This window comes from Chiloscyllium punctatum, chromosome 41, assembly GCF_047496795.1.
Source record: "Chiloscyllium punctatum isolate Juve2018m chromosome 41, sChiPun1.3, whole genome shotgun sequence".
NCBI classification, from domain to species: Eukaryota; Metazoa; Chordata; class Chondrichthyes; order Orectolobiformes; family Hemiscylliidae; genus Chiloscyllium; species Chiloscyllium punctatum.
In genome coordinates this window covers 3,911,206-3,938,411 of record NC_092779.1, presented here as the reverse complement: position 1 = coordinate 3,938,411, position 27,206 = coordinate 3,911,206, and the positions used below count along the sequence as shown (strand labels likewise).

The following is a 27,206-nucleotide window of genomic DNA, read 5'->3' as shown; positions in this document are numbered from 1 at the left end:
GTTGTAAAATATAAATGAACCACACACCTTACATTAAAGTTTTAATTATTTATGTTTCTTAAAAACTATAGGAGAAAGTGAGGACTGCAGATACTGGAGATCAGAGCTGAAAATGTGTTGCTGGAAAAGCACAGCAGGTCAGGCAGCATCCAAGGAGCAGGAGAATCGACATTTCAGGAATGAGCCCTTCTTCAGGAATGAGGAGAGTGTGCCAAGCAGGCTAAGGTAAAAGGTAGGGAGGAGGGACTTGGGGGAGGGGCATTGGAAATGTGATAGGTGGAAGGAGGTTAAGGTGAGGGTGATAAGGTAAGGGTGATAGGCTGCAGTGGGGGTGGGGATGGAGAGGTCAGGAAGAAGATTGCAGGTTAGGAAGGTGGTGCTGAGTGCAAGGGTTGGGACTGAGACAAGGTGGGGGGAGGGGAAATGAGGAAACTGGAGAAATCTGAGTTCATCCCTTGTGGTTGGAGGGTTCCTAGGCGGAAGATGAGGTGCTCTTCCTCCAGCCATCGTGTTGCTATGGTCTGGTGATGGAAAAGTCCAAGGACCTGCATGTCCTTGGTGGAGTGGGAGGGGAGTTGAAGTGTTGAGCCACGGGGTGGTTGGGTTGGTTGGTTCAGGTGTCCCAGAGGTGTTCTCTGAAATGTTCTGCAAGTAGGCGGCCTGTCTCCCCAATATAGAGGAGGTCACATCGAGTGCAGCGGACAATATAGAGAAGGCTACATCCTCTGGAACACCCGGACCAACCAACCCAACCACCCCATGTCTCAATACTTCAACTCCCCCTCCCATTCCCCCACTCTACCAAGGACATGCAGGTCCTTGGACTCCTCCATCACCAGACCATCGCAACACGACGGCTGGTGGAAGAGCCTAGGAACCCTCCAACCACAAGGGATGAACTCAGATTTCTCCAGTTTCCTCATTTCCCCTCCCCCCACCTTGTCTCAGTCCCAATCCTCAAACTCAGCACGACCTTCCTAACCTGTAATCTTCTTCCCGACCTCTCCACTCCCCCCCCCCCCACTCCAGCGTATCACCCTCACCTTATCACCCTGACCTTAACCTCCTTCCACCTATCACACTTCCAATGCCCCTCCCCCAAGTCCCTCCTCCCTACCTTTTATCTCTGCCCGCTTGGCACACTCTCCTCATTCCTGAAGAAGGGCTTATGCCCAAAACGTCAACTCTCCTGCTCCTTGGATGCTGCCTGACCTGCTGCACTTTTCCCGCAACACATTTTCAGCTTCTTAAAAACTATACCAAGCTAATGACTACTCCTAGTGTGTCTGGTGGCCAAAGCAGACCTTGGGTGCTCCAGTTTTGACTTAAATATTTTTGGTATGATTTGAGGCTGGATCAGCATTTCTTGCCCATCCCTAATTGCACTGGAAAAGGTGGTGGTGAGCTGCCGCCTTCAATCGCTCCAGTCATGGGATGTGGGTCGATAGGTAATGCTCTTAGGGAGGGAATTCCCGGATTTTGAACCAACAACCCTGAAGGAATGGAGATGCATTTCTGAGTCAGATGGTGAGTAGCTTGGAGGAGAACTTGAAGATGGTGGTGTTCGCATGTATCTGCTGCTTTTAACCTTCTGGAGAGTAGATAGTATAGGTCACCACTTAGCAAAATGTTGTTCAAGGAGCCTTTTGAGAGTTACTGCAATACATTTTATAGATACTGTTATTGTGCATTAGTGTTAAAGTGAGTGAATGTTGAAGGGGTTGGGTTGATACCAAACAATCAGGCTGCTTTGTCCTAAATGGTGTTGGGCTTCTTGAGTGTTGTTGGAGCTGCACACATCCAGGCAAGTGTGGAATATTCTGTCACACTCCTGGCTGTACTTTGTAGATGGTGGACAGGCTTTGGGGAGTTGCTGGAAAAGCACAGCTGGTCAGGCAGCATCCAAGGAACAGGAGAATCAACGTTTTGGGCATAAGCCCTTCTTCAGGAATGAGGAAGGGCTTATTCCTGAAACGTCGATTCTCCTGCTCCTTGGATGCTGCCTGACCAGCTGCGCTTTTCCAGCAACACATTTTTCAGCTCTGATCTCCAGCATCTGCAGTCCTCACTTTCTCCTAGGCTTTGGGGAGTCACAAGATAAGTTTCTTGCTGCAGTAAGGTCAGAGGCTGGGAATACTTGATGCAGCCAAACTGTTCAGGAAATCAGGTGGACATAAAGCTGAAAGAAATGGCCACTCTACACTACTGGTAAAAACAGAACATTTCAAAGTAACCTCCCAACTTCACATTTAAACCATGTGAGCCTCTATGGGTCATTATTTAACTCCATATTACCACCTGGACCCCCATCCATCACTGATCATTGTTTCTTTTAGTTTCTCTTTACCTTGCATCTTTGGGTAAACTCATCTCCCTGCACCTCCTCACATCCTGCGACATAAGCTTCTCAAAAAGATAGAGAGACCGAGAGGGCAGTCTTCCCAGAACTCCTCTCTATTCCTTTGGTTTGCCCCAGCCTCAATCCTAGTCCAGGTAGGTTTTGCTGAAGCATGCTGTTACAATCAGCTGAAAACTGGGGGAATGGTACCCCTCTTTCCATCGGCCTCATCTGAATCCATAGATTATTCTTGTTTAAAGGAGATGTTTGTTAATTCAATGAGTGCTTACCTGATTTTATGCTACAATTGTGAAAGATGCAAACAGATAAGCTTCCTTCAGTTTTTAAGAAAAGAGAATAGTATTTTTTGTACTTTGCCTGGTCTCAGAACCTGATAAAAATGCTCCAACATTCACATTCTCCAACAAACTTGAATACATACACACATACACATACATATAAATCAATTATAGAGTGGGAGGATAGGTTAAGTAATGTAAAACTCAGTGGAGTTAAAGGATATAGGGCTCTGGGAAGTTGGTGACTCAACTGGCTTCAGGCTGAACTTGATGGTGTTCCTGGGTTTGATATCCGCGGCAGTTTGAAGACTTCGGCAGACAATCCATCTCTTCTTCTGGAACAGCAGCTGTTGGGCTGTCAAAATCAGGCAAGATTGAAAGTTTAAAGATTGAATGGAGAGAGAAAGAGAGAGAATCCATTCAGCAATTTGCCTTTCACTGTCCCATTTGCTTGTCTCTGGGCTGAAGGAACAAAAGGGACTTAAATACACCACAGGTTAGCTGACTTGTCATGTGCCCTTCTCTCTCTCTCGTCCCTCCCCCCCTCCCCCCCCCCCCCCCCCAAATTGCCCCGAGCGATCCAAAATGTTCTTGGATATATGAGTAAAGGTACCTATCTTAAATGCATAGATTTTGTCAGGGAAATCTCCTTTATAGCAATTGGCAAAGTGATGGTTTATTTCCACCCACCTGAATATTCCAGGTAATATTTGAGAAACATTAATCATGGGGTGGGAGTGTGAATGACCTTCACTCTCCTTCCTTCAAGGTGATTGTCCCTAGTAAGGATTTGTAGTGAGGTTCCCTCATTTCATCAGCTTGGGTGTGTCGAAAGTGCAGTGATGCAAATATGCAGCGACCTTTGACTGTGATTTCAAATCATTGTTACGGGGGCTTAATCTTTTATAAAAATCAATTAGAGGTTTCCAGCTGATCAATTCAGAAAGTATGTTTTTTTTAATAAATCATGGTTACAAAACCATATCTTGCTCTCTTTAATTAGAAATCCCTCCTTTCATGGAATGGTTGTGTAACCTGACTACTCATTCTAATTGGTCAGGTCATCCCACAAGGGTAGAGTTACTACCATTCCTCTGAGAAATGCTTCTATTAGAAAACTAGGTCAAAATGATTCCACCATTCATACTGAGGATCAGCCTCGAAGATTCCATTCCCTATGTACATGAGAATTGTGGTGCAATTCACTGCGTTTTCCTATGACACAGCAGAGTGAGCGGCTTGTCCTTGTATTTGTCATGCTGAAAATGTGTTGCTGGAAAAGCGCAGCAGGTCAGGCAGCATCCAAGGAGCAGGAGAATCGACGTATTGGGCATGAGCCCTTCTTCAGGGAATCTGAAGAAGGGCTCATGCCCGAAACGTCGATTCTCCTGCTCCTTGGATGCTGCCTGACCTGCTGCGCTTTTCCAGCAACACATTTTCAGCTCTGATCTCCAGCATCTGCAGTCCTCACTTTCTCCTCTTGTATTTGTCATGTTTACCATATTCCTCAGTGAGGTCCATTAGTGAAACCTTGTGGTGATCTTTACATGAACAGTTAGAGTATCTTTCTGTCAGCACTGGACTCGAGATCTCCTAAATGCTGACCCCAAACCACCTGCATTGTTTGACTCAGTGAGTCAGATGCCCCCCCAGATACTAATGTCAATTCAGTCCAGCTAAGGGCAATATTTATCTCACAGTGACCAGCAGTAGCTAGATTACAAACACAGCCATGTTTTGGGGAATAGCCACAATTTGATGTTGCCATGAATCAGAAGTTGTCTTTGGGATGGTAATGGCTGATAGTGAAAGTACTTCACTGATCTTTGAGCAAGTCTTCTGCTCATTATTATAACAGTGACAAACAATTAATTTCACCCTCTCCTGAAGATCCTGGTTTTGGTTACAGTTACATTCCAAGCAGTTCTGCCAATATTCATGTTGAAGCACAAACACCCTGATGATTGGATTCTGTGGGAGTGCTGATTGTTATGCTGAAAGCCAGGAGTACCCCTGTCTCAGTTGTTTCCTGCAAGTGGATTTTCTGTCTTTCTATTGGCCAGTGAGGTGGGATGTTCTGGAGGTGAATATTCAGTCATTCTAGTTCCTTCTGAATGCCCATTAGCCTTCCTCACCACCCCATCACCAAGTCAACGTTGAAGTTGGCAGTTCCTCCTATAGCAGAGAACCTGTCTGCAGTTAGTAATTCTAACAGTGTTAGGAAGAGGCTTTAGTTGGCCACTGGATCTTTGCCCTCGGATTAGAAGACTTATTTCCCCATCTTCCCCTCCGGTGGCTAAATGGTAGCAGAGAGAAGTTGGGCACGCCCCGTCCTTTCACTCCCCACCCTGCAAGGTTTGTGAAGGTTTGTAGCTCAGGTTGAGGTTTAGGGTGTAGGTTTGCTCGCTGAGCTGTAGGTTTGATATCCAGACGTTTCATTACCTGGCGAGGTAACATCATCAGTGGTGACCTCCAAGTGAAGCGAAGCTGTTGCCTCCTGCTTTCTATTTATATGTTTGTCCTGGATGAGGTTCCTGGGGTTTGTGGTGATGTCATTTCCTGTTTGTTTTCTGAGGGGTTGATAGATGGCATCTAGATCTATGTGTTTGTTTATGGCGTTATGGTTGGAGTGCCAGGCCTCTAGGAATTCTCTGGCATGTCTTTGCTTAGCCTGTCCCAGGACAGATGTGTTGTCCCAGTAGAAATGGTGTTTTTTTTTTTCCTCCGTGTGTAGGGCTACGAGGGAGAGAGGGTCGTGTCTTTTTGTGGCTAGCTGGAGTTCGTGTATCCTGGTGGCTAACTTTCTTCCTGTTTGTCCTACGTAGTGTTTGTGGTGGTCCTTGCATGGAATTTTGTAGATGACGTTGGTTTTGTCCATTGGTTGTACTGGGTCTTTTAAGTTTGTTAGTTTTTGTTTGAGAGTGTTGGTGGGTATGTGTGCTACTAGGATTCTGAGGGGTCTTAGTAGTCTGGCTGTCATTTCTGAAACTTCTTTGATATATGGTAAGGTGGTTAGGGTTTCTGGCTGTGTTTGGTCTGCTTGTTGTAGTTTGTTCTTGAGGAATCTGCGCACTGTATTTTTTGAGTATCCGTTCTTCTGGAATACGTTGTATAGGTGGTTCTCCTCTGTTTTCCGAAGTTCATCTGTGCTGCAGTGTGTGGTGGCTCATTGGAATAGTGTTCGGATACAGCTTCGTTTGTGTGTGTTGGGATGGTTGCTGGTGTAGTTAAGTATTTGGTCAGTGTTTGTCGGTTTTCTGTATACACAGGTTTGTAGTTCTCCGTTGTCCTTTCTTTCGACTGTGACGTCCAGGAATGCAAGTTTCTTCCTCCCTGGTGAACTTTATGTCTGTGAGGATATGCCTCATAGGCACAAAGTTCACCAAGGAGGAAGAAACCAACAACAGAAAACAGGAGACAACAGCTTCGCTTCACTTGGAGGTCGCCACTGATGATGTTACCTAGCCAGGTAATGAAACGTTTGGATATCAAACCTACAGCTCAGTGAGCAAACCTACACCCTAAATTCTCCATCCTGATTTTTCAACCCTCTCCCATCTCCACTTCCAATCCTGCTGTTACAAGTGCGACAGGATTGATACTGAGTGACAGCAACGATCATGGACCGACATTCCTCGAAGCCAAGTCGGGTCATTTGGAGCACAAAACTTCCCAGTGATGGTCACAGGACAATGATCAGGAACAGGAATCTTTACTGGCCTCCACATACCCTGCTATCTCCACAAATTTAGCTGTCCAGACATCAGGTACCAATACCCAGACTCTAAACTGAACTAGCCATATATACAAGAGTAGGTCGCACACCTCCTGACTCCCCAAAGCCTGTCCACCATCTACAAAGCACGAGTCAAAGAGTGTGATGGAACACTCCCCACTTGCCTGGATGGGTGCAGCCCAAACAATAACACTCAAGAAGCTTTACACCATCCAGGACAAAGCAGCCACTTGATTGGCACTACATCCAAAAGCATCCACTCCCGCCACCACTGATGTTCAGTAGCAGCAGTGTGTACCACCTGCAAAAAGCACGACAGAAACTCATCAATGATCCTTGGTCAGCACCTTCCAAACTCTCAATCATTTCCACTGGAAGGACAAGGGCAGCAGATACATGGGAACACTACCCCCTTGGAAATATATTGCTGTTTCTTCACTGTCATTAGGTCAAAATCTGGAACTTCTTCCCCAACAGCATTGTGGGTCTACCTACAGCATATGGCCTGCAGCATTTAAAAAGTTAAAAACGATAACGCTTGTTTGGAAGTACAAGCTTTTGGAGCACTGCTCCTTTGTGAGGTAGCTAGTGGAGTAGGTTCATAGGACAGAATTTATAGCAAAAGTTCATAGTGTCATACACTGATGCGGTGTATTGGACAAACCTAGCATCATGCTTTAAAAAGGCTGCTCACCACCATCTTATTAAGGGCAATAAATGCCAGCCCACATTCTGTGAATGTATAAATAAGTTAACCAGCCTCAGGCTGATCACTCACTCTGTAATTCTCCTGATACAGTGTGTCACTGAACTGTACAAGTCAGCCACATACATCTGTCTGGAGCATTTGTTGGAGCAGGAAATGGGAGGAAAAGACCCAACTTCTAACATTCACCAAAAAACATAGATACCGTGTGGTGTTCTGCTGAGCTGGCCTTGGATTTCAAAGTAATGTGCCCCACATCAATTGTCCGAGCTGCTTCATTGCACAACCCTCAGTGATTACACATGTACTGAAGCATGTAGGAGGGACTGCACAGATGCTCCGTTAATTATACCTTTGCTCGGGTATCCATGGTTCCAGGTAAAATCACAGCTGTTATTTCATCTTCCAGTACTGTTCATTCAAACTGAAGGAAACAGAAAGTGGAACAAGGTGATGATTTCACTATGAATTTTGTGTGAAGTTGATCGGAATTGTTTTATCTGATGACAGTGTAAATTATATCCAGCTCTCTGGTTTAGGTGGGTTCAAACGGAGATGCTGCTGATTTTTTTTGTTTGCATATTTTCCAATTTGTTCTTGCCCCTGACTGGTTCAGGTGCAATTTAACAATGATTTCTATTTGCCTTAAGCTGATCCCAATCAGGACACTAAAGAATGTGCTTTGAGCTGAAGCATACAGTTGTGTGGCTTTCTGATGAATGAGTTCAAGTTAAGTGTTTAGTGGATGCAACGGTTTTGCACAATGTGTAAAATTTATTAGCAGCCCTTTTGCAGAGTGCTTCTATCTCTCCGTCTGTGTGCTCTCAGACCACCTGACTGGCAAAATCCTTCTGCCCAGAATTGATGAGTTTACAATACAGAGCAAATGCTACCATTTTTCACCAGGGCGGCAAATTAGGCTGCAGCCTCTCTTTTATTTTGTTTTTATTAATTAGCATTTCTTGGGCAGACACGCTCTTTGCTTCCTGTGATCGTTTTTTTTTACTTTGCCCTGAAGTATTTCGGAAGAAATGAGAAGGAAGGGGGAGAGCGAAGGTATGAGAGATGAGAAGGAAAGGAATCAGAGCCGTGGCCAATCGGAGACAGAGTGCTATAGACGTGCACAAACTGTTCATCTGAGATTAGAAATTTCAAATCACACTGTCTCGTACCTCTCAAAGGACCAGATCAGCGCAGATGCTGGTGAAGTAAGAAGCTTGAGTACTTTACTAAATATTAGGGAAAATTACCCAAGGTAAGGCTGATTACATTGGGTAGGTTCTGAATACCATTAAATGTAACATTGTATTGTAATTTATTTTTGAGGAGAAAATGGCAGGTTTGAGGTATAAAGTCCAGACAAGCCTCCAGATGAATTTTTATAATTGATTACTTGCATTCTGGTTTTACTGTGTTTTAAACATTAATTCATTATTCAGTGGATCAGCCGTTTGAGTGTGATTTTTCCCTGGTGTATTGAGCACTAATATTTCCACTTCAAATGGAGGCACTTTAAGCTTGTATGAGACAGCAGCTTTCACTAAGGAAAAAGCTGAATAGTTAAGGTGAGATTATTCCAATGCCAATCCGCAAATCAGCTTTGTAAATAAAAATGCAAGAGTTCAGTTTGGAGAATTAATATTCTATATTTAGAAACAACACCAGTTAATTTTCAGAATAAATTAGGATTTGGGACTGTTATTGGACAACACAAAAGTTTCAAATGTCTTTTCACTGTTTTATTCTGTTTAAAGTCATTTTTACAGCATGGAAAAAGACCCTTTGGTCCATCATGTTCACAACATGCATCAAGCCCTGATGTACTGTTATCCCATCTGTTTCCTATTTTGTTTGCATTTGCTGCCATACAAGATTGCATTGAGGTATAAAAGTAAGAGATGCACAAGGTAGTAATTGTACCACCAAGCTAGTGTCATACACCAAGCATATTGATGGGGCTTGCTCTGTATGACACAGTGGTACCTGATGGCAACACTTTGCTGAATGATAAAGAATTGCAATTTGTGCAACTATTTAGAATAGGTCAAGTTAATTAGAGGAAGTAATTCCAAAGTATCATTACTGATGTTGGTCAGTGACTGACAATCACAGTGACCATGACATAGGAATGGCAACAGCAAGCTCTGCTCTTCTGGTGAATGGGAATCTCTGCTTCAGTACTGAAAATTGGCATGCACTTTGTTCAACATTGTCCTGTCCATCAATACCACTTTGTGAAGCATTACGATGCATTTATTGTATTGAAGCATTTGGTGTATAAAAAGTTTCGAGGACACAATTGTATATTTCTAACCATGATGTCCTTCATGTGAGTGTTAACAAATACTTAGCAACAGACAAAGAGTCAAGGAAACAGGACATTTCAGAAATTGTTGCAGATCCACCTGCCTGTGATTCAGAAAAGATTCATTGACACTACTCTAACTTGGAACTGCATTGCCGTCCCTTTGGTGTCACTGGAACGCCCTCTCTAACAGAACGATGCTGACCCCTGCACCAAAAGAATTGCAGTGTTTAAGGAGGCAGCTCACCATTGCCTCCTTCAGGACAACTAGAGATGGGTAATAAATGCTGACCCCTTCAGTGATGACCACACTCCAGGAACAAATACTTCAGTGAAAAAGCAATGCTTTATTGTGTTTCAATGAGCAAATGGAAAGGGGAGAGACAAAATTGATGACAAAGCTGAGAAGTTGTGCCATACACTTGAGCAAAAAAACACAAAACCCATTAAATGAGGTACTCCTAGTCTGTACAGCAAGATATATTTAATTATAGTTTCCGTATTATAATTGTCAGTACCTTGTTTGGCTGAAATGATCTGCACAAGGCAATTAATTTGTAATGTTTAACTAACTAATTATAAAACCAACGTGTGCCTTCTTGTGAATTGGAACCGACTGCCAGACTTGGCAGCACTATGCCGTGAAGGATGCTCCCTGAGCTGGTACCAGGGGAATTGGGAGCAATGTTGGAGTTATACAATGGCAGATGTCAACTCCCCAGTTCCTTGTGCAAATGTCCTCATGAAGAGCTGAAACCTGAAACGGAGAGTCAAGTTGCTGATTACACACGAGTGGATTGAGCAGATTGGTGAGACAGTGAATCGGTTTTCCCAAGTGTCTCTACTGCATGATCTTATCCAGCCTCAGAGCAGCATTCATGAGGCATTTCAACAGGTTGCTAATCAGCCTGTCAATCCTACCAGTGTTCTGCCTCTATTCTGCAAAAAGGGGATAGTGTGTGCTTGTATGAAGATGCAAAACAAATAACTCTTCTATAGTTGATTGCTGTCAGATTGTAAAAGGTGAAGTCATCATAGTCTTGTTTGCTCATTTGAGAGACAATTGATGGTGAGTTTAACTTGAGGGTGTCCATCTCAGGCAAGGGACAAGATTTCAAAAGCAGGACCTTCATGATAACCTCAGCCAATTCAAGAATTGAACACACTCTATTTGTGTCACTCTGCATCACAAACTCACTGGCCAACCCCCAGTCTGTGTAGCATTGTCTGCCACACTTGAAGAGAGACATCTGCTCCTTTCTGGATGCTATATTCACTTGTATGCCATAACAGAACTCGCAAACATTTTGAGTTAATATGACCAGGATTTCCCATAATTAGCCAGTCTACCTATCACTCAGTAAATGATGAATTTGCTTTCTGTGGTATTGTTCTTTAGCTTCACATAACATTGTCTCTCTCACTCCAGTGGATGTCTAGCCCTGGCTACAGAATCACAGACATGAATCTAGTTGAGGCTTCTAGTATCTGGTCAAAATCTGGAGAGCTGTTTAGAAAGTAATAGGTTGATTGGGGCATGACTGTTTGGGTTCCATAGGTTTGGGGTTACAGTGAAAGGGTGAGCCAAACGTTTGGAAGGAAGGGCAGAGAGTGTTATCCAACAGGTGCCTCCCCCTGAGCAGTCCCTCAGTTGGGTACTGATGGCCTTTGATGAGAGAACTCCACCCTTTTGTCCAGGAGGTAACTGTCAGCTCACAAAGCTTGACCAGTTGGATAAGTCAGTGACTTGCTTGTCGTTGGGTTAACCCAGTGGTGGTAAGAGCTCCTTAATTAGTTACTTATAGCCTCAGTCGGTGGTAAAGCAGCAAGATTGACCACTGGCCTCCTTGTCCTGGAGTTAATTCTGGTGAAAATGAGAAGATGGGGTCTGGGGAAGTTACAATTACACCAAGGTTCTGTACTCCTCCTCGGTGTAAGTTCACCACCTGCAGGTGCCAAGGGTTTCAGTTATTGCAAGCTGGTCATAATCATTCCAGGATGGCACTCTCACTAAAAGTGTGAAAAATTGATGAAACAGTGAACAACAAGGATAAGATTGAAGGTGCATTCATGAAGCATAACAAGAAAGATGCCATCATAAAGCCAGAGAGGAAAGGATGAAAAGAGTCTGGGTGACAGTCAAACAGGAATGCACGAATAGAAGTGTATCGTCACTAAGATCACTGCAGTTAGCAAAAAAAATGTTGATTTTTTTGGAGGGCTAGTGATGATACAGGAGAAACAAAAAATGGAAAACTTTTAAAAGATATGAGAAGTAGCTTCATATGAAACTTCATTGGAAAGGCAGGGAAACCAGCAGACAGCGCAGGGATCCATTCCCCTCAACAACAAGTGTGAGAAATCAAGCTCACTGTTCAATAATTTCAGTCCAAGTCTAATTCTGAAGCAGTTTTTATTCATACGTTCTTGCAAGCCCAGGTGACCAAAAAGTAGGCACACTTCTGAATAATTTTATTGCACATTTATAAAGTTTTCCATGAGCCCCTCTGTACCTCCCCTTTTGCGTCATATGTGACAGTTGTATTGTTCTGTGTAGCTGCTAATCTAATCGGTTTACCACATCTGTCTGTGGCCTGTTGTTAGCATGCAACCACCCCACCCCCCTCTTGATAGCTGGGTCTTATTGCTTTTGCTGACTCAACACTGGGTCTTATTTGGTTATCTTGTTCATACTAATTCCCTGTGTGCGTGACAATTGCAACTGTCATGTCAATACATCTGTTTCTACCAGTCGACCACCTCCATTTTCAGTTAGTTATTTCTTGGTATATACCCTCATGATTCCGTCTTGTGATTTTTGCAGAAACAACATTTGCAAGCGCCTCTCACACCAAGTGTACTGTCATGGATACTGTTGGGGGGAACAACTTACCAGAGATAGCAATGAGGCACAAGTATCTGGCACAGAGTCTGTCCCTGTTGCTGAGAAGGGAAGGAGGAAGAGGAGCAGAGCATTAGTCATTGAGGAATTGATAGTTATGGAGGACAGATCGGAGGTTCCGTGGGAACAAGAGAGACTCACACTTGGTGTGTTGCCTCCCAGCTGCCAGGGTTTGTGATGTCTCTGATTGTGTTTTCAGGATCCTTGAGGGGGAGGGGGAGCAGCTCCAAGATATGGTCCATATAGGCACCAACGACATAGCTAGGAAGAGAGATGGGGATTTAAGGCAGAAGTTCAGGGAGCTATGGTGGAAGCTTAGTGCTAGACAAATAGAGATTGTTATCTCTGGATTGTTGCCTGTGCCTGTACTAGCGAAGCGAGGAATAGGGTGACAGAGAGGAGTTGAACATGTGGCTACAGGGATGGTGCAGGAGGGAGGGTTTTGGATAATTGGATACTTGGGGCTCTTTCTGGGGTAGGTGGGACCTCGACAAGCAGGATGGTCTTCATCTGAACCAGAGGGGTACCAATATCCTGGGGGAGGAAATTTGCTAAGGCTATTGGGGAGGGTTAAACTAATCCAGCGGGGGATGGGAACAAAATTTGTAGTTCGAATGTACAGGAGGTTGGGAGGAGGGAGGTCAGAAATAAGGTTTCAGGGTCACAAGAGGGCAAGCAAGAAGTCGGTTTGAAGTGTGTGTACTTCAATGCCAGGAGCATCCGGAATAAGGTAGGAGAACTTGCAGCATGGGTTGGTAACTGAGATTTCAATGTTGTGGCTATTTCAGAGACATGGGTAGAACAGGGATAGGAATGGTTGTTGCAGATTCTGGGATTTAGATGTTTCAGTAAGAGCAGAGAAAATGGTAAAAGAGGGGGAGGTTTGGCATTGTTAATCAAGGAAAGTATAATGGTTGCAGAAAGGACGTTTGAGGACTTTTCTACTGAGGTAGTATGGGCTGAGATTAGAAACAGGAAAGGAGAGGTCACCCTGTTGGGAGTTTTCTAAAGTCCTGTGAATAGTTCCAGGGATGTAGAGGAAAGGATAGCAAAGATGATCCTTGATAGGAGTGAGAGTGACAGGGTAGCTGTTATGGGGGACTTTAACTTTCCAAACGTTATCTGGGAATAGTATAGTTCAAGTACTTTAGATGGGTCAGTTTTTGTCCAATGTGTACAGTAGGGTTTCCTGATGCGGTATATAGACAGGCCAACAAGGGGTGATGCCATGTTGGATTTTGTACTGGGTAATGAACCTGGCCAGATTTGGAGGTCGGTGAGCACTTTGGTGATAGTGACCACAATTTGGTTATGTTTACTTTAGTGATGGAAAGGGACAGGTATATACCTTAGGGCAAGAGTTATAGCTGGGGGAAAGGCAATTACAATGTGATTAGGCAAGAATTAGGATGCATCGGGTGGGGAAGGAAACTGCCGGGGATGGGCACAATAGAAATGTGGAGCTTATTCAAGGAACAGGTAATGTTTGTCTTTGATAAGTATGTACCTATCAGGCAGGGAGATAGTTGTTGAGTGTGGGACTCTTGGTTTACAAAGGAAGTTGAGTCTCTTGTCAAGAGGATGAAGAAGGCTTATGTTAGGATGAGACGTGAGGGCTCAGTTAGGGCGCTTGAGAGTTACAAGTCAGTGAGGTCAGACCTAAAGAGAGAGCTAAGAAGAATGACTGGAGTAAGATTAGGGCCAATCAAGCACAGTAGTGGAAAGTTGTGCGTGGAGTCAGAGGAGATAGGGGAAGCGATAAATGAATATGTTTTATAAGGGTTCGCATCAGAAAAAAGACAATGTGGTCGAGAAGAATACTGAGAGACAGGCTACTCGGCTAGATGTGATTGAAGTGCATAAAGAGAAGGTGTTAGCAATTCTGAAAGTGTAAAAATAGATAAGTCTCCTGGGCCAGATAGCTTTTATCCTAGGATTCTCTGGGAAACCAGTTAGGAGTTTGCAGAGCCTTTGGCTTTGATCTTCATGTCATCAGTGTCCACAGAAGTAGTGCCAGAAGACTGGAGGATAGCAAATGTTGTTCCCTTGTTCAAGAAAGGGAGTAGAGACAACCCTAGAAATTATAGACCTGTGAGCCTTATTTTGGTTGCGGGTAAACTGTTGGAAAGGATGATAAGAGATAGAATTTCTAATCATCGAGAGAGGAATAAGTTGATTCGGGATGGTCAACACGGTTTTATGAAGGGTAGATCGTGCCTCACAAACCTTATTGAGTTCTTTGAGAAGGTGACCAAACAGGTGGATGGTAAAGCAGTTGATATGGTGTATATGGATTTCAGTAAGGAGTTTGATAACCAGGATAGGCTATTGCACAAAATATGGAGACATGGGATTGAGGGGGATTTAGTGGTTTGGATTAGAAATTGGGAAATATTCATTCTGGAGTTCAGTTTTGAGTGGGGTACTGATCGGATCTGTTTTGTGTCCACTGTTGCTTGTCATGATTATAAATGACCTGGATGAGGGCATAGAAGGATAGGTTAGTAAACTTTCAGAAGACACTAAGATCGGTGGAGTTGTGGGTAGTGGCAAAGTATATAGTAGATTATAGAGAGACATAGATAAGCTGCAGAGCTGGGCTAAGAGGTGGCAAATGGAGGTTAATGTGGAAAAGTGTGAGATTATTCACTTTGGAAGGAGTAGCAGGAATGCAGAATACTGAGATAATGGTATGATTCTTGGTCATGTAGATGAACAGAGAGATCTTGATATCCAGGTACATAGATCCTTGAAAATTGCCACCCAGGTTGATAGGGTTGTTAAGAAGGCATAAGGTTTGTCAGCTTTTATTGGTAGAGGGATTGAGTTTTGGAGTCACAAGATCATGCTGCAGCTGCACAAAACTCTAGTGTGGCCACATTTGGAGTATTGTGTACAGTTCTGGTCACCGCATTATGAGAAGGATGTTAGAAGCTTTGGAAAGCGTGCAGAGGAGTTTTACTAGGATGTTGCCTGGTATGGAGGAAAGGTCTTATAAGGGAAGGCTGAGGGACTTGAGGCTGTTTTTATTAGAGAGAAGAAGATTGAGAGGTGACTTAATAGAGACATATACGATAATCAGCGGATTAGATAGAGTGGACAATGAAAGCCTTTATCCTCAGATGGTGATGGCTAGCATGAGGGACATAGCTTTAAACTGAGGGTGATATATATAGGACAGATGTTAGAGGTAGTTTCTTTACTCAGAGAGTCATAGGAGTGTGAAACACCCTGCCTGCAACAGTAGTGGACTCGCCAACTTTAAGGGTGTTTAGATGGTCATTGGATGGGGATATGGACGAGAATAGAACAGAGTAGGTTCAATGGGCTTCAAATTGGTTTCACAGGTCGGCACAACATCGAGAGCTAAAAGGCCTGTACTGCGCTGTAGTGTTTTATGTTCTATGAAACACAAGTGATGATACTTCTTAGTTATATTGTAGTTGAACAATAAACATGCATAAATTGGGAGTAGGTATGTAATTAGAGTCATAGAGGTTTTACAGCAAAGGAAGTGGCACTTTGGCCCCTTCATATCCTTGCTGGTTATCAAACATCCATCTATTTCAGCCCCATTTGCCAGCACTTGGCCTTTAGCTTTATATGCTCTGGCATTTCAAGTGCTCGTCTAAATATTTCCTCAATGTTTCAATAGTTCCTGCCTCTGCCACCCTTTCAGACAGTGAGTTCCAGACATCGACCATCCTTTGGGTAAAAATTGCTTTCCTGCTATCTCCTCTAAATTGCTTATGCCTTACCTTGTTAATGACGACTGTACTAAGGGGAAAAGTTTCTCCCGAGCTATCTGGCCTGTGCCCCTCAGAATGTTGGACACCTCAAACATATACCCTCTCTTCTGCTTGAAGAAAGACAACCCCAACCTGCCCAGTCTCTTTTTGTCACTGATTCATTCCAGTCCGGGCAAGATCCTGGTGAACCTCCTTTGCATTGACTCTGATGTCGCCCTTTCATGAATTTATTTTACCAAGTACTATTGATGCATATGTTTTGGGGTGGGGTGGACCATTGGACTGTAAACTGAACAAATATTTGACACCTTAGAATTATTTTAACTTTGGGGGGGCAATCTTAAACCTGAAATATTTTATTGATCATCTCTGTAGCGTGTTCATTCTGTGAAATTCTGTGATAATAGTGGAGTTTTTAACACTGTGTCTATAAGGATGTTGCCATCGTTCTTTCATTTGGTGTTTTACAATGGTTGTCTTTTCTCAGTTTCACAATGCAATTCCTTACTATCTGTGGGACCTGAATAAGATGATTCATACTGGAACTCAGAATGGGAGAGCTTGAAGATGTACACCTGGACAACATGTGAACAGTTTCTTATTAGGGCCCCTATACCATGGCAGTGACCACTGACAATTGGCTGGTTGGGACTACTGAACTGCTTCTGGGATGGATTTTCCTGGAGGCTTAATGATACTGGTTGATGGCAAGATTCTTGGTAATGTTGATGAGCAGAAAGATCTCGGTGTCCATGTACATAAATCCCTGAAAGTTGCCAACCAGGTTGATAGAGTTGTTAAGAATGCATACTGTGTGTTAGCTTTTATTAATAGAAGGATTGAGTTTCGGAGCCACAAGTTCATACTGCACTACAAACTCTAGTGTGGCTGCACTTGGAGTATTGCATACATTTCTGGTCACCGCATTATAGGAAGGATGTGGAAGCTTTGAAAAGGGTCCAGAGGAGATTTACTAGGATGTTGTCTGGTATGGAGGGAAGGTCATATGAGGAACTTGAGGCTGTTTGCATTTGAGAGAAGGTTGAGAGGTGACTTAATTGAGACATAGCATCACAGAACTAGATAGGGTGGACAGTGAGAGCCTTTTTCCTTGGATGGCAATGGCTAGCATGAGGGCTCATAGCTTTCAATTGAGGGGTGATTGATATAGAATAGATGTCAGGAGTAGTTTCTTTACACAGAGGGTGTGGAATGGCCTGACTACAACAGTATTAGTCTTGCCAACTTTAATAGCATTTAAATGGTCACTGAATAGGCATATGGATGAAAATGGAATAGGGTAGGTTTGATGGGCTTCAGATTGGTTTCATAGGTCAGCGCAACATCGAGAGCCGAAGGGCCTGTACTGCACTATAATGTTCTATGTTCTATGCTTCAGAATCTCTTTCGGTCAAAAGTCAAAATTTAGCACAAAATTCACATGAGTTTGAGATAACTTTGCTAATTGAGGAACCAATCATTACAGATGAAAATCGACCTTGGTTAATCTGGGAAGTATTTGACTTTCACTACAGTTGGAGGTCAACAGGATTGATATTTTCCAATCAATCTGTTCAGAGATACTATGACACACCTTTGGATCAGGTGGACCTTGAACACAGGCCTCATAACTCAGAGGTAGGGACACTACCGCTGTGCTAGAAGAATTTGTGTGTATGTTCATAAATGTTGGGAGGTCTTGTTGTGGCTGTACAGGACATTGGTGAGGCCACTGTTGGAATATTGCATGCAATTCTGGTTTCATTCCTATCCTAAAGATGTTGTGAAACCTGAAAGGGTTCACAAAAGATTTACAAGGATGTTACCAGGGTTGAACGATTTGAGGATTTGAGCTATAAGTAAAAGTTAAGTAGGCTAGGGCTGTTTTCCCTGGAGTGTCAGAGGCTGAGGAGTGACATTACAGAGGTTTATAAAATCATGAGGGGCATGGATAGGGTAAATAGACAAAGTCTTTTCCCTCGGGTGTGGAAATCCAGAATTAGAGGGCATTGGTTTAGGGTGAGAGGGGAAAGATGTAAAAGAGACCTAAGGGGCAATTTTTTCATGCAGAGGGTGGTACATGTATGGAATGAGCTTACAGAGGAAGTGGTGGAAGCTGGTACAATTACAACATTTAAAAGGCTTTTGGATGGGTATATGAATAGGAAGGGTTTCGAGGGATATGGGCCGGGTGCTGGCAGGTGGGACTAGATTGGGTTGGGATATCTGGTCAGCATGGACGGGTTGGACCGAAGGGTCTGTTTCTATGCTGTACATCTCTATGACCCTGTGACTCTATGTGGTATTTCAATTCTGTAGGTGCAGGGTGTAAGGTTGCTCATACAGACTATTCCCAAGGTGATGGTATGTAAAGGGATTTATTACTTTAAAGTTACTCTATGTATGTTGAAAATTATAAACTTGGTTAAAAAAATGAAGAAAGTTTACTGCCAATTTAACTGCAAAATTGACTCCAAAACATAGACATTGAAATTCTTAACACAGCAATTATTGATCCTTCCTATAATCAATCAACTAACCACTAATCTTAGAAAATTCACGTCTTAAAATGATTAATTATCAAAGATGTAATTAAATCTAGCCATTTCCTTGGTTGTGCATGTAAATGTATGTTTTGAAACTGCAACAGGTTTATAGATTAAACCTAATTGATCAGAGTGAGCTTTCAGCAACAGAAAAGAAATGTTTTGATTGGTGATGAGCAGAAGCTAATGAGTTTGCAGAAAAGATAAAATGGCCAATTCTTCTCCACATTCTGCTGTATAACGGAGCTATTCAAGAACAGTATTAGATCAAACAACATAGAATTTGTGCAAAAGAGAAGGCATGTTTTTGCAAAGAGAGAAATGGTCCCTGTGGTAAAGGAAGCTTTTTGCTTGAAATAGGAGGGAGATAAACGTAGCATTTCTTTTCTGCACTTGTTGCTGATTTGTTTTCTTGGGAGAGTTGCTAGCTGCTGTTAACTTCTGTAATTTGTGTCTGTTTGACCTCTGAGTGGGAAATAGTGAACTCTGTAGAGGTGCGTTTTGCTCTTCTGCAGGGAAAAGCTGTTTGGGTGTGCAGTGTTATCATGGCATGGAACTTCTGCAAAGTGGTTGTGAAATAGATGGTGTGTGAAATAAAGCAAATCCGTGGAGCACATCAGACCTTGTAAAAAGACTGTTTTCTTTTTCTAAGATTACCAGGCCTTAGGGCTAACAGAGACATGAAAGGACCAACACTCTGAAGTGCAAAGGACATGTGATTACAAGCAATTTAATTGTATTTATCTGTACTCTGGTAACAGATGCATCAATAGTGAGGGAATTGAATATAGGGTGCATGCAGAAATATGGATGCATTGTATGAATGCTATCAATTTGCATTGATATTGCTTGACTATTCATAGCATCATGAATTGGGATCCCAAGGCACTGTTGCAGTCTCTCTGGAAGGTTATTTTCATTTTACGGGGAGAAAGTGAGGACTGCAGATGCTGGAGATTAGAGTCGAGACTGTGTTGCTGGAAAAGCACAGCAGGTCAGGCAGCATCAAAGGAGCAGGAGAATCGGCGTTTTGGGCATAAGCCCTTCTTCAGGAATGAGGAGAGTGTGCCAAGCAGGCTAAGATAAAAGGTAGGGAAGAGGGACTTGGAGGAGGGGCGTTGGGAATGCGATAGGTGGAAGGAGGTTAAGGTGAGGGTAATAGGCCGGAGTGGGGGTGGGGGCGGAGAGGTCGGGAAGAAAATTGCAGGTCAAATTGCTTCTTCCTGACCTCTCCGCCCCCACCCCCTCTCCAGCCTATCACCCTCACCTTAACCTCCTTCCACCTATCGCATTCCCAACGCCCCTCCCCCAAGTCCCTCTTCCCTACCTTTTATCTTAGCCTGCTTGGCACACCTTCTTCATTCCTGAAGAAGGGCTTATGCCTGAAACATCGATTCTCCTGCTCCTTGGATGCTGCCTGACCTGCTGCGCTTTTCCAGCAACACATTTTTCAGCATTTTCATTTTACTGTCTACAAATCTACCAGTTTCACTATTGATGCCCACCATCATTTTCTCAGGCTCACAGTCAGAACAGCATTAGAGTTTCTGTAGATATGGACAGGTTAGGACCAGGGTTTGGAGTTAAGTAAATAATTAATTGTCAGTTTTAAACATCTGAATGCACATATACTTGATCACTAGGATGATATCAATTGCAGTAAATAGCCCTGTAAATCCTCATAAAAGCCAGCAATCTTATGAAAGAAATTCGCTTCAATGTATGCTTCCCTGGTTATGTCAGTAAAAAGGAAGTTGATTACATTCAGTTAATCTGTTAACACTCAAACCACTGGGTATGCAAATCCCGGTAATAGGCTCTGTTCCTCGGATGCTGCCTGAACTGCTGTGCTCTTCCAGCACCACTAATCCAGAATCTGGTTTCCAGCATCTGCAGTCATTGTTTTTACCTAAATTGCTGTAATAGAGCTAGTTCTCTTATTCCTGATTTTGCATTTGTAGCACTCGATGTGGTTGAACCAGGCTTCCTTCACAGGATCTCCTCTGAAGGCAGATGTATTACCTTGAGTGATAAATGTTATAAACATGATGTTGATGAAACAAGCACTGGAAGCATGGTGCTGAATGCCAGCATTTTTATTTGCTCAAAGCAGCTGGGATTCGAATTATGGAAAATAATCAGAACTGAGCAAGGTTTAGAACTGTACTTGTAAATTCAAAGGACCTAACTTCCCAGGGTTGTCAGTAACTCCGCTTTAAGCAACTTTGCAAAGCAAAAGACAAATTTGGAAAGGTTTTTCCCTGGTGTGTTTCTACTTATATTAGTAAAAGGTAAAGTTGCCATAGCCATACTGGGTCTTAGGGCTGAGAGATGACTGGTGGTGGTTTAACCTGAGGGTCACCATACCTCAGGTGCGGGGAGAGGTTGAGAAGGGGGTTTGTTCATAGTAACCTCAGCTGGTGAAGGAATTAAACCCATGTTGGTATCAATCTGCATTGCAAACCAGCCATCCAGTCAACTTGAATGTGAGGAGGACAGAGAGGATGCAGTGACTGAGTGGGCAGGTCAGTGAGGATGAGGAAGGGTTGGTGATGTGATGGAAGAAATGGAACTGGTTATATTGGGTGGATGAAGGGTTTGGGTTGAGTGACTGGGACTTGGCTGCCCTTGCTCTGCAATTACATCTCAGTATTGTACACAGACTGTCCTTTGCAAAAAATGCCATCTCAGGTGAAAAATGCCATCCAGGTGTTAGGGGCCAAGTAAATGTCACAATATTATCGCACAATTATTAATAAATGTGAGTAGTTAAAAATTGGAACAAGGAATGTTACATCATTACATTCATTTAACAACTGACTGCCTCTCTATTTATTTGCTGATTTAGTTTTGCATTAAATATATTCACAATGCTTTGTAAATTTAACTTGATGAGCCGGATGTACATCAGACACGAAATGACTCCTGTGGCCCCCCCATTAAGTCCTGTGGCCCCCCCCATTGGATTAACTTAATGTGCTCAGTGCTCTGGGTACTGAACCTGTCAGCTATTAGAATGAAAAATGGTGCAATCCAGTTTGAACTCAGGTTGCTAACTCTGGTTTTACACCAAGCTGAGGTTTACCAAGACAGTTACTTCAAACACCATGTGAGGTGTGCTAAAGAAACACCAGCATGACTATTTGTAGTTACACAGCATATCTTATCTAGAAAAATGTCCCAACCCATCAATTTTCTATTCTCCTCCAGCTCTACAGCCCAATGCCCTTGTCCAATTCCAGTCTCTCAGTAATCCCTGATTTCCATTGCCCTGTTACTAGCAGCTGTGCCTCCCGCTGCCTGCGTCTGAAGCTATGGAATTCCTTTCCTCAATCCTAATGTCTCCCTCCCTGCTTAAAGATGCTCTTTAAAACCTAACTCTTTAAACAAGTCTTTAAAGATGAAAACAAATGCAAATTGCTGCTTTTGAGAAAGCAAACAAGAGAAACACTTGCATTTTTTTTCTTTAACATTTTTATGCCCACAGATGTAGTGCTCCTTACCGCTGGAGTTATGTAAGAAAAGCAGCAGCTAATTTTACACAGCAAGCTCTCTCAGACAGCAGTGTGTTTTATGATGTTGTCTAAGGGACAAAACATTGATCGATGTGGGGAGCTCCCTGGCTCCTCATTGAACTAGCAATTATTTGACATCGCCCCAAGGAGATACATGGGTTGACCTTCTCTGAAAGGCAGCATCTCCAACAATGCAGCACTCCCTGCTGCTTGGGAGAGTCTACCTGGTTTTCCTCACTCACGTCCTGGAGTACAACCGAAACCTTGTGACTCAGTAACAAGACTGTGATTGAATGATGCATTAAGGAGGAACCTTTAAAATGACCACTGGCAGTCTCACACTGCAGCCAGGAAACTTCGTTTCATTGAAATGGAGAGGATGGGTTGGGCTGGTGGGTTTTTTTAGAAAATTCTGCTGTTCCTAATTGCAGTCCATCTGAGCCCACTGTGGAACACCTCTTGATGAACTCTCTCCAACCCAGTGACCTGATTCATCGCTGGCTCAGCAGATGCTCCATCTGTAATATCCCACTCCAGGTTAGCTGCAGCAGTGCAGTTGACTCAGGTCAAATGTCAGGATCAGTGCATGGCTGTCATGGTGACTTCATCATCCACATCTTAGAGTTCAAAGATCACGGTCCTGTGTGCACATTGCTCTCGAGGGAGTGCAGCAAAAGTTTATCAGGCTGGTTCCACGGATGGTGGGACTGACATATGAGGAGAGATTGACTAGATTATGAATATTGTCACTAGAGTTCAGACGGGTTCAGGGGGAATCTCATAAAGACTTATAAAATTCTAACAGAACTAGACAGGGCAGATGCACGGAGGATAGTTGGTGTATTCAGAGCCAAGGGTCACAGTCTGAGGATTTGGGGTGAACCATTTAGGATGGAGATGAGGAGACATTTCTTCACCAAGGGTGTGGTGAGCCTGTGGGATTAATTACTGCAGGAAGTAGTCAATGCCGAAACATTGAATGTATTCAAGAGGCAGCTAGATATAGCACTTGGGGCGAATGGGATCAAAGGTCATGCGGAGAAATCTGGATTAGGCTCGAGTTGAACAATCAGCCATGATCGTGACGAATGGTGGAGCAGGCATGTAGGGCTGAATGGCCTCCTAATGCTCCTATCTTTTACGTTTCTATGTTTCTGTCAGAAGTGTCCTTTTTAAAAGTGGGTATAGAGTATGGGGAGGGGTTGTGGGTGGCCTGAAATGTCAGATATGTAAATCCAGAACCGGACTGCAGGTTTGTGGAACATGAAGACTTGAACAAGCTTTACAGCAGTGCTATTGTGTAATAGCTTCCCCCAAATTATCCCAACCATCAGCACTATCCCACCACTGGATGCAGGGGCAAGAAATCAAGAGCTTCTAGCTATGTACTTTGTCATTTACGTGAAAAATGTCCGTAGCAGGAAACTGGCACTGGAAGATTCATTGTGATACCCAAATTATTTTGCTTATTTTGCAAATTTAACACGTGATTCGGGATTAGCAGGTTAGGTTATTGATATTTGGCAAGACCGAGGAGTACTTGTAAAAAGTACAAAACCAATATTTAGCAGCTTTTTTCTTCTGTCAGTTCCATTTGTAAAGTATTAGTTTGGACTAAGTAGAGAATTTGAAGATTAATTTCAGTCTTTTCATGTTGATACTGCAGCTATCAGACTGAAGATTAGAATTGTTTGAGTGTGTGAGTTTGTGTGTCAGTGTGAGTGTATCAGTGTGTGTGTGTGTCAGTGTGAATGTGTGTGTGTGTCAGTGTGAGTGTGTAAGTCAGTGTGAGTGTGTATGTCAGTGTGAGTGTGTGTGTACGTCAGTGTGTGTATATGTCAGTGTGTGTATATGTCAGTGTGTGTGTCAGTGTGAGACAATGTGTGAGGGTGTATGTGTGCATGTCAGTGTGAATGTGTGTGTGTAAGTCAGTGTGAGTGTGTAAGTCAGTGTGAGTGTGTATGTCAGTGTGAGTGTGTGTACGTCAGTGTGTGTATATGTCAGTGTGTGTGTCAGTGTGAGACAATGTGTGAGGGTGTGTGTGTGCGTGCATGTGTGGTGTATGTGAACTAATCACTCAAAGAGCCTGTTAACTTGTGGCCTTAATGTATCTGAACACTTATTCATTAACATAAATCCTAGTAAAAATTGGGCAGAATTGGTAAAAATTGGCAGTTATTTTGAATTTTCTAAACCATTTCTGTCACGTGTATGATTAGGACTATTGTATGTCAACATTGTGTTAATTTCATCTTGAAATAATTCCAAGTTTTATCCAGCAGAATGTTCTAGACATGCTCTTACTTACACAATGACTCCCAGGCTGCATCAATACAAGTTTTGTCCCCATGCAGTCCCACTGCTTGTTGATGTGTGGTTTTACTGCTGTTGACTATGAACAGTAACACAGTGTATAACAGGACAGCCCGAGATTTGCATAGGCCACCTCTTCAGGTTGGCGGTCTGTACTGAGGCAGTGTCATGCCCCAGCCTGCAAGTGGTGTGATACCAAACACTGAATGATGCACAGAGACACGCTCATCAGCCCTGTCCTATTCTGGATCATCACCAATGTAAATTATGTAAAAACAATGACTGCAGATGCTGGAAACCAGATTCTGGATTAGTGGTGCTGGAAGAGCACAGCAGTTCAGGCAGCATCCGAGGAGCAGTGAAATCGACGTTTCGGGCAAAAGCCCTTCATCAGGAATAAAGGCAGAGAGCCAGAAGGGTGGATGGATAAATGAGAGGAGGGTGGGGGTGGGGAGAAAGTAGCATAGAGTACAATAGGTGAGTGGGGGAGGGGATGAAGGTGATAGGTCAGAGAGGAGAGGGTGGAGTGGATAGGTGGAAAAGAAGATAGGCAGGTAGGACAAGTCATGGGGACGGTGCTGAGCTGGAAGTTTGGAACTGGGGTGAGGTGGGGGAAGGGGAAATGAGCAAACTGTTGAAGTCCACATTGATGCCCTGGGGTTGAAGTGTTCCGAGGCGGAAGATGAGGCGTTCTTCCTCCAGGCGTCTGGTGGTGAGGGAGCGGCGGTGAAGGAGGCCCAGGACCTCCATGTCCTCGGCAGAGTGGGAGGGGGAGTTGAAATGTTGGGCCACGGGGCGGTTTGGTTGATTGGTGCAGGTGTCCCAGAGATGTTCCCGAAAGCGCTCTGCTAGGAGGCGCCCAGTCTCCCCAATGTAGAGGAGACTGCATCGGGAGCAACGGATACAGTAAATGATATTGGCGGATGTGCAGGTAAAACTTTGATGGATGTGGAAGGCTCCTTTAGGGCCTTGGATGGAGGTGAGGGAGGAGGTGTGGGCACAGGTTTTACAATTGCTGCGGTGGCAGGGGAAGGTGCCAGGATGGGAGGGTGGGTTTAGGGGGGGCGTGGACCTGATCAGGTAGACACGGAGGGAACGGTCTTTGCAGAAGATGGAAAGGGGTGGGGAGGGAAATATATCCCTGGTAGTGGGGGTCGCCACCTCCAAACGGATCTGCACAACATTTTCAGAGTGGTTTATGGTCACAAAATTCTTCCCTGAGCTCCCTGCTGGAACATTATTTCTGTTAACATTGTCCTTCTCCATTCCTTGAATGTCAACTGACTTTTATTTTTCAAATAGCAGCAACAAGAGAGACTCTAAACCGTTCCTGGACTTGAGGTGAATTACTACTTTTATGCCAACTGCAATCACTTATTCCTTTTTCATATCCAAGCTCAACAAATAGAAATTAAAAAGATTTTTTTATTATTTCACCCTATATACTCGATGGTCTTTACCCTGGGTTTTGATGAGTGATGTTATAAAGTGAGATTTCTCCATTTCTTAAACTTCTGAATGGGGCCAGGATGCTCCCTGAATGGAGACACTGACCAACATTGCAGCTCAGTGTTAGTGATTCACAGATCGCTATACCCAGAACCTTTTGACACATTGGCTCAGTGTTAGCATTGTTGCCTCTCAGGAACAGGGACCCGGTTTTGATTCCAGCCTTGGGCGACTGTCTGTGTGGAGTTTGCAGAGTCTCCCCATGTCTGTGTGGATTTCCTCCCACAGGTCAGAGATGTGCACGTTAGGCGGATTGGTCATGCTAACTTGCCCATAGTGTCTGGGGTTATGCAGACAAGGTGGATTAGCCATGAAAATGCAGGGCTACAGGAATAGAGGGGTGGGTCTGGTTGGGATGCTCTTCAGAGGGTTGGTGTGGATTTGGTGGGCCAAATGGCCTGCTTCCACAATTTAGGGGTTTTATGATTCCGTATCCCACGCTGTGTCTTTGAGTAAATCCCTCACACAGTAATGCTGTAAGGTTAAAATTGTATTACTGCACAATCTCCACACTGGCCGGAGTTTTCTCCAAACAAAGTTGGGAGCTACAACCTATCTGCATTCCAAACCTAGTTTAGCTTGCAGTCTATTCCATTACTTACACAATTGATTGTGCTCGCTACCATCTGCCTTCTTCCTTACCTATCAGTTGCTCTTTTTTACTGTTTTCTGAATTTCTACTTCTGTAAGATTCTTCACTGCATTTTCCAAGGACTACAATCAGTTTTCAGGACAGACATGATGCAAGTTGCAATGTTTGTAAACTTCTGCTTTCTTCACTCACTGCCTATAGAGATCACTGCTCAGGCCAAACATTACTGTCCATTCTGACTGTTTCTGAGAATATTTTAATGAGTCACTTTCTGAGCAATGGAATGATTTCCCCTCTGTGTCAGAAGGCCAAGCACATTGATGTAGGTTCAGAGTCACATAGAAGACAGACTGAACAAAGGTAACAAGATCCCTTCCCTGGAAGGTATTTGTGAGCCAGTTCAGAGTCTCACACCAACCTTGTAGTTTCTTCGACACCATAACTCATATTAGCTGATTGATTGAAGTGATTTAGGTTCTAGCAGGATATTTTAGAATCACAAAATGTTAGAGTTTACAAGGAGGCTATTTGACCCATCATGTCTGCCACTGGCTCCCAAAAGAGTTACCCAGGTAGTCCCACTCTCCAAGCCTCTCTCTGTAGCCCTCTAACTCCATCCCTTTCCAATATACCTCCAGCTCTCTGTAGAAACCTCCCATGGAATCCACCTTCATCACTGTCCCAGGCAGTGCATTC

At 43.6% G+C, this 27,206-nt stretch overlaps 1 protein-coding gene across 10 annotated transcripts in view; it reads left to right on the top strand.

The window, feature by feature from the left end:
• Positions 1–27,206, top strand: part of LOC140464825 (cadherin-18) — a 742,457-nt gene that overhangs the window by 422,418 nt on the left and 292,833 nt on the right. The window contains exons 1-2 of one of the 10 annotated variants that reach the window (XM_072560300.1): positions 8,095–8,334; positions 8,834–8,899. The exons of 5 other annotated variants lie outside the window; for them this stretch is intronic. The gene's annotated coding sequence lies outside the window, so the exon portion shown is untranslated. Of the gene's footprint in view, positions 1–7,437; positions 7,530–8,094; positions 8,335–8,833; positions 8,900–18,381; positions 18,400–27,206 lie in introns of those variants that run through there. 4 more of the 10 variants (XM_072560301.1, XM_072560299.1, XM_072560297.1 and 1 more) reach the window with 4 other exon arrangements.